Raw genomic sequence first — 10,121 nt, 5'->3', positions numbered from 1 at the left:
CCTAGGTTGAGAATTGCCTTGGTTCTGTTACAGTAGTCCTGTTAATCTCAACTTTTATTGCGAAAAAGAGAGGAAACGGGATCCCCGGAAACTACTTAATCCTTTGCAATTAAACCAGTTGGTGAATAGGCAGAAAGTGACAAAAAATAGCTTTCAAAGGAAACAGAGCAGGCTAAGTAATTGATTGTTTTAAGTTGTATTTCTTGCAGCCTAATATGGGATTTTCTTTCTGTCTTTAGAGAGGGCAAGAGTACACAAGTAAAGGAATGAGGTCATTCCACTCAATTCCAAGCTGTCTTTGTTCTTATTTAACTGGGATGACTGGTGTCAGGTGCCTTTTTGCCCTGGGTGCCATTTCAATTTAAAATGGAGAAGTTTTAAGACATGGTTCTTAGAGGGGTGGGGGGTGTCTTTCCTTTAGAACAAGCATAGAAACACCACCGTGCCAGGAAATGTGTGACTTGGCGGTCGATGTCTGATTCCAGCTATCTAGTTGGAAGCTGAAATTGCAGAACTTTGTCGCTTGCATCTTCTGGGCTCAAGAAGAGGTAAGCCACACAACCAGGAGATCTGGGGAATGGATTTTACAATTGCTCAGCAATTCTAAGAAACTGGAAAGTCCGTGCAGTTTTGACATCAGCGGTTGATAGTGGATTTGCATCAACGTGCTTGAATGTTCAGAGCATGCACAGCCCGACTAGTAAGTCGCGGGAAAAGGTTAGGCTTTTGCATTGCGATCAATTACATCGTTTCTGCATTGCGATTTAAAAGGCACATGAACATGGATTAATTCAAAATAATAGCCAAGTCCCAACACGTTTCTAGCTTCAGGATAACATATGGGGACACACACACACCATAGCTGTCAAGCGTCCCTTATTTGGCGGGACAGTCCCTTATCCCGGCGCCATGTCCCGCTGCTGTCCCTTATTGATGATGTCCCTTAAATTTCCCGGGTTTCAAAGGAAGCAGCTCCTCTCCCTCCCTGCCTGCCAGCCAGGGAGGAGGGAGGCTCCAACTGTGTTGGCTGAGTTGTTCACCCAATAAGGAGTCTAAGAATGACTGGTGGGTGGAGCCTGCATGCCTTGTGCCGATCAAATCGGCCGCGTTGCCTGGGGACTCGCCTTTGCTCAGCGCTTCCCAGTGGAGAATGGCATGGGTTTCCTTGCTGCATCCCCTTTGCCGGGTTGCTGCGCTATGGGAACCACCACTTGAGGCTTCGTTTGGCTGCTGGTTGATGAAAATCCCTTATTTTGGCTGCTGATCCCTTATTTTTGAGGCTGCTGGTCCCTTATTTTCAAATCTGTAAGTTGACAGCTATGACACACACACACTCTCACACACACAAATACAAATCTAACGTTAACATTAATAATGAATGAAATGTCCAATGCCTATTCAGGAAGGATTGCCCCTATTGTGAACTAGCTTCATTTGCCGTCACTCTTCACTAACTTCTTTTGTTCTCAGTGAGGTTGTCACAATCTGGCAATGCCATCGTCTCTAGGAAGGGTAGTTTGAGGAAGGAGGCTCACGATTAATGGATAGCTCAGTCGGTAGAGCATGAGACTCTTAATCTCAGGGTTGTGGGTTTGAGCCCCACGTTGGGAGAAAAAGTCCTGCATTGCAGGGGGTTGGACTAGATGATCCTCGTGGTCCCTTCCGACTCTACAATTGTATGATTATATGATAGGAGCAGGTGCCTTATATAGGCAAGCATGATGGGAGCACAGGATGCCTGAGAGTGTCAGTGCAGAAGCCTCCCTTTTCATGGGAGAGTTATTATTACTTTACAAAACCACTCCCTTTCAGCCATGTAAAAGAGTTTGTATTGGGGAGGGGGAACTCTTTTAAATCTTTAATAAAAAAACAACCTGCTAAGATCCCTCGTTGCTATAAAGAGTGCAGATATAAAGGGCAGAGCAATGTACTAATTGTAAGGCTCAAAGATTGAAGAGCTGCAACATCGCTGTTTCCTTCTTGTAATCTTGCAGGAACCTCCTGTTGCTGGAAGATCATTTCTATGAATGCTAATGACCCTGATCTCACTCTTGAGCATCTGTGCACAGTGTCTGATCTGTGGTCATTATAGCATGTACCTATCCAGCCCAACTGTGTGGTATATGATCCTTCCCAGTTCATAAGGCAGCTCATGTTGGGCGAAAGTGAGCTGTGCTTTGGATCACAGTCTACAGAACTGTTGCCAGATGAGACCACGAAGGCGATAAGCTAAAAAAAGCAAAGAAGCAAATACTGGATAAAGATTTAGGGAGGGTTCTCAATACTACCTCGTCTTCACAGGATGTGTCCCAAAACCTTTAATTATAAATATCCAGTACAGTGGTACCTCGGTTTAAGAACAGCCCTGTTTACGAACTACAGTGGTACCTCGGGTTACATACGCTTCAGGTTACATACGCTTCAGGTTGCAGACTCCGCTAACCCAGAAATAGTGCTTCAGGTTAAGAACAGAAATCGTGCAGCGGCGGCGTAGCGGCAGCAGGAGGCCCCATTAGCTAAAGTGATGCTTCAGGTTAAGAACAGTTTCAGCTTAAGTACGGACCTCCGGAATGGATTAAATACTTAACCTGAGGTACCACTGTATCTGGTATACAAACTCCGCAAAACCAGAAGTAGTGTCCTAGTTTGCGAACTTTACCTTGGTCTAAGAATGGAATCCGAATGGTGGAAGGGCACGCGGTGGCAGCCCTCATTAGGGAAAGCACGCCTCAGTTTAAGAATGGATTTGGTTTAAGAACGGATTTCCGGAACGGATTAAGTTCATAAACTGAGGTACCACTGTACTGTAATTGTTAGTGATGGTGCAAAGATTTAAATATGACGAAGAAGCAGAGGGTGGGGAGGAGCTTGAAAAACAAAGGTCTTCCATTTGCCAAGACAGATCCCATTCAGAATTGGACACTGTCCTTTGACTAGATGGTCAAAAAAACACAACAGCTCAGGCCTAGTGATCACAGCAACTCCAAGTGGCCAGCTCAGGAATTTATTTTATTTATTAGATTAGATTTATATGCCACCCGTTGTCATAAGATCTCTGGGCAGTCCACAGAATAAAATACAGGGTAAAAAGAAGTAAATAAGGAAAACAAAACAGCAAAACAAACCTGCCCCCTTCCCACAGATACATTTAAAAGGCTGTGGGATTTTAATGAGCCAAAGACCTGGTTGAAGAGGAATGTTTTCACCTGGAGCCTAAAAATATATAATGAAGGCACCAGGCAAACCTCCCTGGGGAGGGCATTGCACACATGGGGGGGGGGGCACCACAGAGAAGGCTCGTTCTGGTGTTGCCACCCTCCGGACCTCATGTGAAGGAGACACATGAAAAAGGGCCTCAGATGATGAACTCAGAGTCTGGGATGGTTTATATGGGGAGAGCATTTGACCAGAAACGGTCTATTTGGTCAGGTGGCTTGTACAAATTAGATGGGCGAGACTGTGGCTTAGGAGTATGTTGGGTACACAGCCCAGTGTGTCCCCATAGAGAAACCTAGCCTTGAATGCCTATCTCACCCAGGATGTGAATATCATAATTCCACTATTTTGTATCAGTCTCAGTGCTATCTACACTGCCTCACAGTGGCTCTCTGGGTTTTCAAAATGGAGTCCTTCCTGGAAATGCAAGGATTTGGACTGGGGCGTGTGCTCTGCCAGCCCATGGTCCTCAAATATAGTATAACTTTCTTGCCTCAACCAGTGCTATTTCTCTAGAAAAAGAGGTGCCGAAACTCACCATGAACTCCCTTGTTCTCTTATCATGGCAATGGTATCTAACCTGAGATGTGCCAGAACTCAGTTTCGGCAAGTCCCGGTTGAAAAAAAGCCCTGAATTCTCAACTTGTATATGCTAAGAGATTAAGCCTCTTTGGCTCTGCCCACAGTTCTGAGTGCTGCCCGTGATGGAGAACGTGTCTGTATGATTTATTAAGCAGACAGATGGGAAGGACTTCACAAGGAAACATTAGTGGCCGTTCATTCAAAACTATGAGGTGAATCCTTTAGTTAATGATACATGACTGCCTGGAAAAAGGAAAAAAAAAAATAAACCCCAACCCAAACCACAGGGTCTCCATGATAAATATAGAGTGGAGATAAATCATACCTCAGTTTAGAAACACAATACGTGCTGTAATTTCCCCCATTTCCCCTCTAGAGACAGATAAGACAGATCACTGCAGCGAACAGGAATCATTCATATCACCACATGCACACCCACTCATGAGATTTAAAACTATCATTTTATTTGCTCTGCATTAAGATTCACTTAGTTTCTCGAGGCCTCGAGGAGCTGAGCAAGAGCTGAAATGTCATCCTGTTAACATTTCGAAGGGCTGTTCCCTGCCCAGTTAATGTTAATGGATGTACCATCAAGATCAATGTACTAGCTAATAAGAACGAGGCGCAGTGACTGTCACACCAACTGCTCTGTCACAACAACAGAAACAACATGCTATTTGGACTGCATGCCAAACTGTGCCTTGTTCAACAGAGTCCATAGCTGTAAACATAAAGTTATTGTTTATTAAATTTATCTGTCGTCGGCGATGTAAAATGTCTCAAAGTGACTTACAATTTGCAGTAAAAAGGTTCAAATACAAAAGTTTAAAACAAACATCAGAAAGAATAAAACGTTATTTTTGAATAGTGCTCATCCTGAAAGGATAAATCCTATCCCAACCTACTAAAACGCTTGCTGTTTTTAATAAAAATATCCTTTGTCCTTTCAGGATGAGCACTGTTCAAAAATAATAGTGCTGTAAGCTGCCCAGAGTGACTGGGGAAACCCAGCTAGATGGATGTGGTATTAATAATAATAATAATAATAATAATAATAATAATAATAATACCACAATAAGCTATAAGAACATAGGAAGAATCCCCCTGGAAAACAGCATCCTGTAGGGTAATATCCTGGAAAATGAACCAGGCCACAGAGTTAAATCTTATATGGGAATATCTAATTATTTTACAGGTGTATTCCCCACCTAACCCAGAACTGTTACGTAGCCTTTCATACAAGCATGGCAGAGAGAAACACAAGAAGCAGAGAAGTCAAACATGTGCATACACTCATGAATGCAGATAAGAAACATGCATCTCTCTCTCTCTCTCCCCCCCCCCTCTCTCTCTCACACACACACACATGGATTCTTCTTCTTCTTCTTTGGCGATCACTCGTAGCCGAGTAAGATTGTCTTCCATAAACATGGTTTTAACAATGAGTCCATAAGTGACTGTGGAGGCCAATTCTGGATCCACACGTCCTTCCACAGTGGGGAAATTGGTTCCCCGGCGGGAGTTGATTATGGTGTGGATTTGTCAAGCGTGCCTTCCTCTTAGCACGTTTCTCCCTTGTGTCCTGGGTTTGAGTGTCTTCAAAGCCCTTTGGTAAAGGCTGTTCTCTAATTGGAGCGCTCGCAGGCCGGTGTTTCCCAATTGTGGGTGTTTATACTACATTTTTAAAGATTTGCCTTGAGACAGTCTTTAAACCTCTTTTGTTGACCACCAACATTACGCTTTCCATCTTTAAGTTTGGAATAGAGTAGTTGCTTTGGAAGACAATAATCAGGCATCCTCACAACATGACCAGATCAACAAAGTTGATGTTGAAGAATCATTGCTTCAACACTGGTGATCTTTGCTTCTTCCAGTACATGGGCATTAGTTTGCCTGTCTTCCCAAGTGATATGTAGAATTTTCCGGGGACACCGTTGATGGAATTTTCCGAGGAGTTGGAGATGGTGTTTATAAGTGGTCCATGTTTCACAAGCATACCATATGATTGGCTAGTTGTCATGTGGTGCTACATATCATAGAACCCATTTTCACCTGCAGTTCCTCCATGCACCAGGGCTACCTGTGCAAAGTCTGCTTCCTAACAGGTATAACAAGTAGCTGGGTCAGGCTGGTCATTTGAAACCTTGGCTGGAAAAGTTTGATGTCCTCACTGGTGATGCCTCGCCTTTTCAGGAAGAATTCCCCTGTTTTGCATGTTTATCATTTTGTGTCTTTTATGCTAATGTAGCAATAAAACATTATGATCCTCATCATCTGGCTCTGAAATAGCATCCACAATGACAGCATTCTCTTCTAAAATAATAGGCTATATCCAACAAGTCATAATCAGAACAGACCCGATAAAAATCAGTAGACTTAAGTTTGTGATCTCCATTAATTTCAACGGGTCTACTCTGAGCATGGCTTAGTTGAACACAACCCAATGATTGTGAATCAGGATTGCATTAGCAAAGTTGACAAACCTGTCCACACTTAGGGGGACGTCCCATATAGAACACTTAAGTATACGTACATAGGATCAGGTTAATATTGCTAAATCAATAAATACTACATGCTTCAAAACAAAACATCAAAAGCAGTCTGAAACAGAAAGGGGGGGATAGACACCACTTACACTACATTAATCACCCAGCAGTTTAAAGATCCCCCTGTCTTTCTTTTTATCCAAAATTCAGATTATCTTGCTTTAGAAGCAGTTCCCAGGGGCATCTAGATAAATGAAGTTTGTTCTGTGACTGACACAGTTTAAAATGTGTGTGTGTTTAAAGTAAAAATAGCAAGAACAATATGAAAAGATTGGAGCGCTATCCTTTTGCTGTCCTAGCTATTACACCAGTAGGATCAGTGAGCACGATTTGATTATACCTCCACATATTTCACTCTGCCTGTAGTGTTAAGGGAAGCCATTTTCAAGCTATTATTTAAGCCCTGAGTTATGGGCTCTGTTTTGCTGCATTATTAAATTTAAATACTGTCACAGAAGGAAGAACAGTTCCGTGAAAATGAAAACGTGGCTTTCTATATATTTTTCTACTAGGACACACCAAGATACGAGCAGAGATTTGGAGGATCAGTGAAACCAGAACATCTTTCTAACTGGCTTACATGAATAACCTTAAAGCAAAATTCTTCTCAGACTGAAATGTGAATGCTATTCCTCAGTTTAAGAGGAACAGATCTTGTCCCAGAAAAATTAAGACAGCGAGACTGAATGTGTATATTAGGAGAAAATGAGCACTAAAATGTTGAAGAAATTTCATGAGGATTTTTGTTGTTGTTTATTAATTTGCAACATGATATGGAAATGTGGAGAACCGCATTTATGATTGGAAAAATGAGAAGCTGAGAGAAACTACAATGGCCAGATCAGTGGTGGAGCTTCATACTCCGGCACCGGGGGGAGGAGAGCAGGCGGGGGCGGGGCTGGCGTGCATCCTGGGGGTGGCAGGGCTGGTGTGCCAACTGCGATGGCACCCTACCAGGATCGCACTGCAGGGGGCGGTGCGCTCCCCCCCACTCCTCTTCCTCTGCCAGTGGGCCAGATATGCCCTCCCTAGCTGTGGGACCGAAAGTGAATTGAATTTGGCAGAAGCTAGAGTAAGAAACAGGCTCAGCTAAAGCATAGAATCATAGAATTGTAGAGCTGGATCCTTTAGGCCGGTGTTTTCCAACCTTGATGCTCCAGCTGTTTTTGGACTACAACTCCCATAATCCCTAGCTAGCAGGACCAGTCAGTGGTCAGGGGTGATGGGAAGTGTAGTCCGAAACAGCTGGAGACTCAAGGTTGGGAAACACTGCTCTCTTCCAAACCTCTTCAAAGCATCCTTGTAAACATTGCTTTCAGCTGATACCTGTTCTTTCGCTTGCCTGTACAAGGCAGTAATGACTTTTTTGAACCCAATCCTTCATTAGCCCCTGTTTGTGCCCATCACTTCCACCCATGCCAGGAAATGGAAGGAAGCATCTTTATGCCAGGTACCACCCCCAGGCCAAAATCACATTGTTTAAAATCCCTGCCTTATATGTGTGTGTGTGTGTGTGTGTGTGTGTGTGTGTGAGAGAGAGAGAGAGAGAGAGAGAGAGAGAGAGAGAGAGAGAGAGACTAATTCATAGTTTCATAGTGCTGGCTGATTCAAGATTGCTGTTTTTAGCTCATTAACTGTTCCACTTTATTAAATTAATTGCTTAATTAGCTGGCTAAAGTGAATTATTTCAAGTTTCAGTTGATGAACAAAAAGGATAGTTTCAGGTTACTTTAGGTTAGCTCCCCCCCCCTCCAGCTAACTATTGGAGGAACAAACCAAAAGCAACGTTTTCTTGAACAGAGGGAGGGAAACTTCCTTAGGTGTGCATAGATCCCCTCTCTATTTTCTGTGCATGGTAGGAGTGGCACAAAATTTTACATGCCTTATTTAATTATGTCCTCTGTTTAACGGATTTCTCATAATAATTGTTCTCTAAGTGGCACAGTTTTAAACCAGTATAAAATCACAGTTGAACATATTTTAGCAACAGGTGTAACAAAAGACAACGCTAAATGCTCTCCAATTTGTGGGCTGTAAGGTGATGTCACTGGAATGCCTGAAACAGGGGCACCAACTTGGGCCCCAGGTTATGGGTGTCCAATGGCACCTGTGACATAATGTGACACCGTGACATCATGTTAATCACATTAATTTTTTTTAGTGGGTGCCCAGGCCCCCAGCGCCCCTTATACTTGGCGCCTATGGCCTGAACAGTAAAAACGGGACAATGAAGTCCCCAGGCATGGCTTCTGATGTTTACTGGGCTGCTCAAGGGTGCCTGGTTTATTTCAAAGGTGAGCATCCTCCTTGATCATCTCTTCTTAGGGAACATAAGCCAGGACAATGGATGAGGGGGTCAGCGTCTCTTTTCCATAAGCCCCTATTTCTGTTAATATTAGATCCCAGAATCACTCTTTCTGTGTGATTGGGACACTTCTGTATTTTAATTGCTGCTTTCATACTAGTTTGGTCATCAGTTGGAAGTAACTTTTTGTTAACCTGGTCTGAGTCCCTCCTGCTCTCTTCCTTTTTTTGTTCTTGAGCCAGATCACTTCCTTGTTGCTGTTCAGAGTCATTGAATTTATGGGTTGATGGCAAAGGGAGGAAGGTTTCACTGTCGATCCAATAAACAATTTAGCAGGGCATATGGTCCTGTTGCAATGGAATGTGAGATCAGTTGATGAAGAGCTGTGGTGTGGGCCAACAGAGGCTTCAGTTCGTTTATCATTATTTTTTATTTTATTTTTAAAAAAATTATCCCAATTTTACAATACAGTACAATACAGTTACAGTACAATACATCTTCAATCAATATATGCAGAAAAAGTTCGTGAAATGGATGTGTGAAAAAGGTGCATTCTCAAGGAACATGTGGAAGAGCCCTCAACGGTTCTCTCTCTCTGAGTTTGTCTTGTCTCCTTTCCTAACTTACTTAAGTCTCACCTGCATTGATGCTACAGGAGCCAATTAAAATGAGAACAGTGCTTTCAATATGGTTGATTAAGGGCCAGAAAAAATACTGAAAATAAATAGAAAAGGGGTATGGAAGACCATGTAATATCCCCATCTGGTGGCATCCACTTAAGCGGTATAATCAACCCAAACAGCTCTGTTCTTCTCTTGGAAATATCTGTTGATGGGCAATTCTTGACATACACTTAATTGAAATAGCAGCAAAGCAAAACATAAACCCCTCCCCTTGACATATAAATGTCTGCGGCTAATACAATAAAGAATTGATGCTTTTGAATTATGGTGCTGGAGGAGACTCTTCAGAGTACCATGGACTGCAAGAAGATCCAACCTATCCATTCTTAAGGAAATCAGCCCCGAATCCTTGCTGGAAGGACAGATCCTGAAGCTGAGACTCCAATACTTTGGCCACCTCATGAGAAGAGAAGACTCCCTGGGAAAGACCCTGATGTTGGGAAAGATGGAGGGCACAAGGAGAAGGGGACGACAGAGGACGAGATGGTTGGACAGTGTTCTCGAAGCTACCAAGTGTGACCAAACTGTGGGAGGCAGTGGAAGACAGGAGTGGCTGGCATGCTCTGGTCCATGGGGTCACGAAGAGTCGGACACGACTAAATGACTAAACAACAACAACAATACAGTGGTACCTCTGGTTATGTACTTAATTCATTCCAGAGGTCCGTTCTTAACCTGAAACTGTTTTTAACCTGAAGCACCACTTTAGCTAATGGGCCTCCTGCTGCTGCCGCGCAGCCGGAGCACGATTTCTGTTCTCATCCTGAAGCAAAGTTCTTAACCTGAAGC

Source organism: Podarcis erhardii, assembly GCF_964252035.2.
Source record: "Podarcis erhardii genome assembly, chromosome: 3".
In the NCBI taxonomy this organism is placed as follows: domain Eukaryota; kingdom Metazoa; phylum Chordata; class Lepidosauria; order Squamata; family Lacertidae; genus Podarcis; species Podarcis erhardii.
This window is presented reverse-complemented; position numbering follows the sequence as displayed.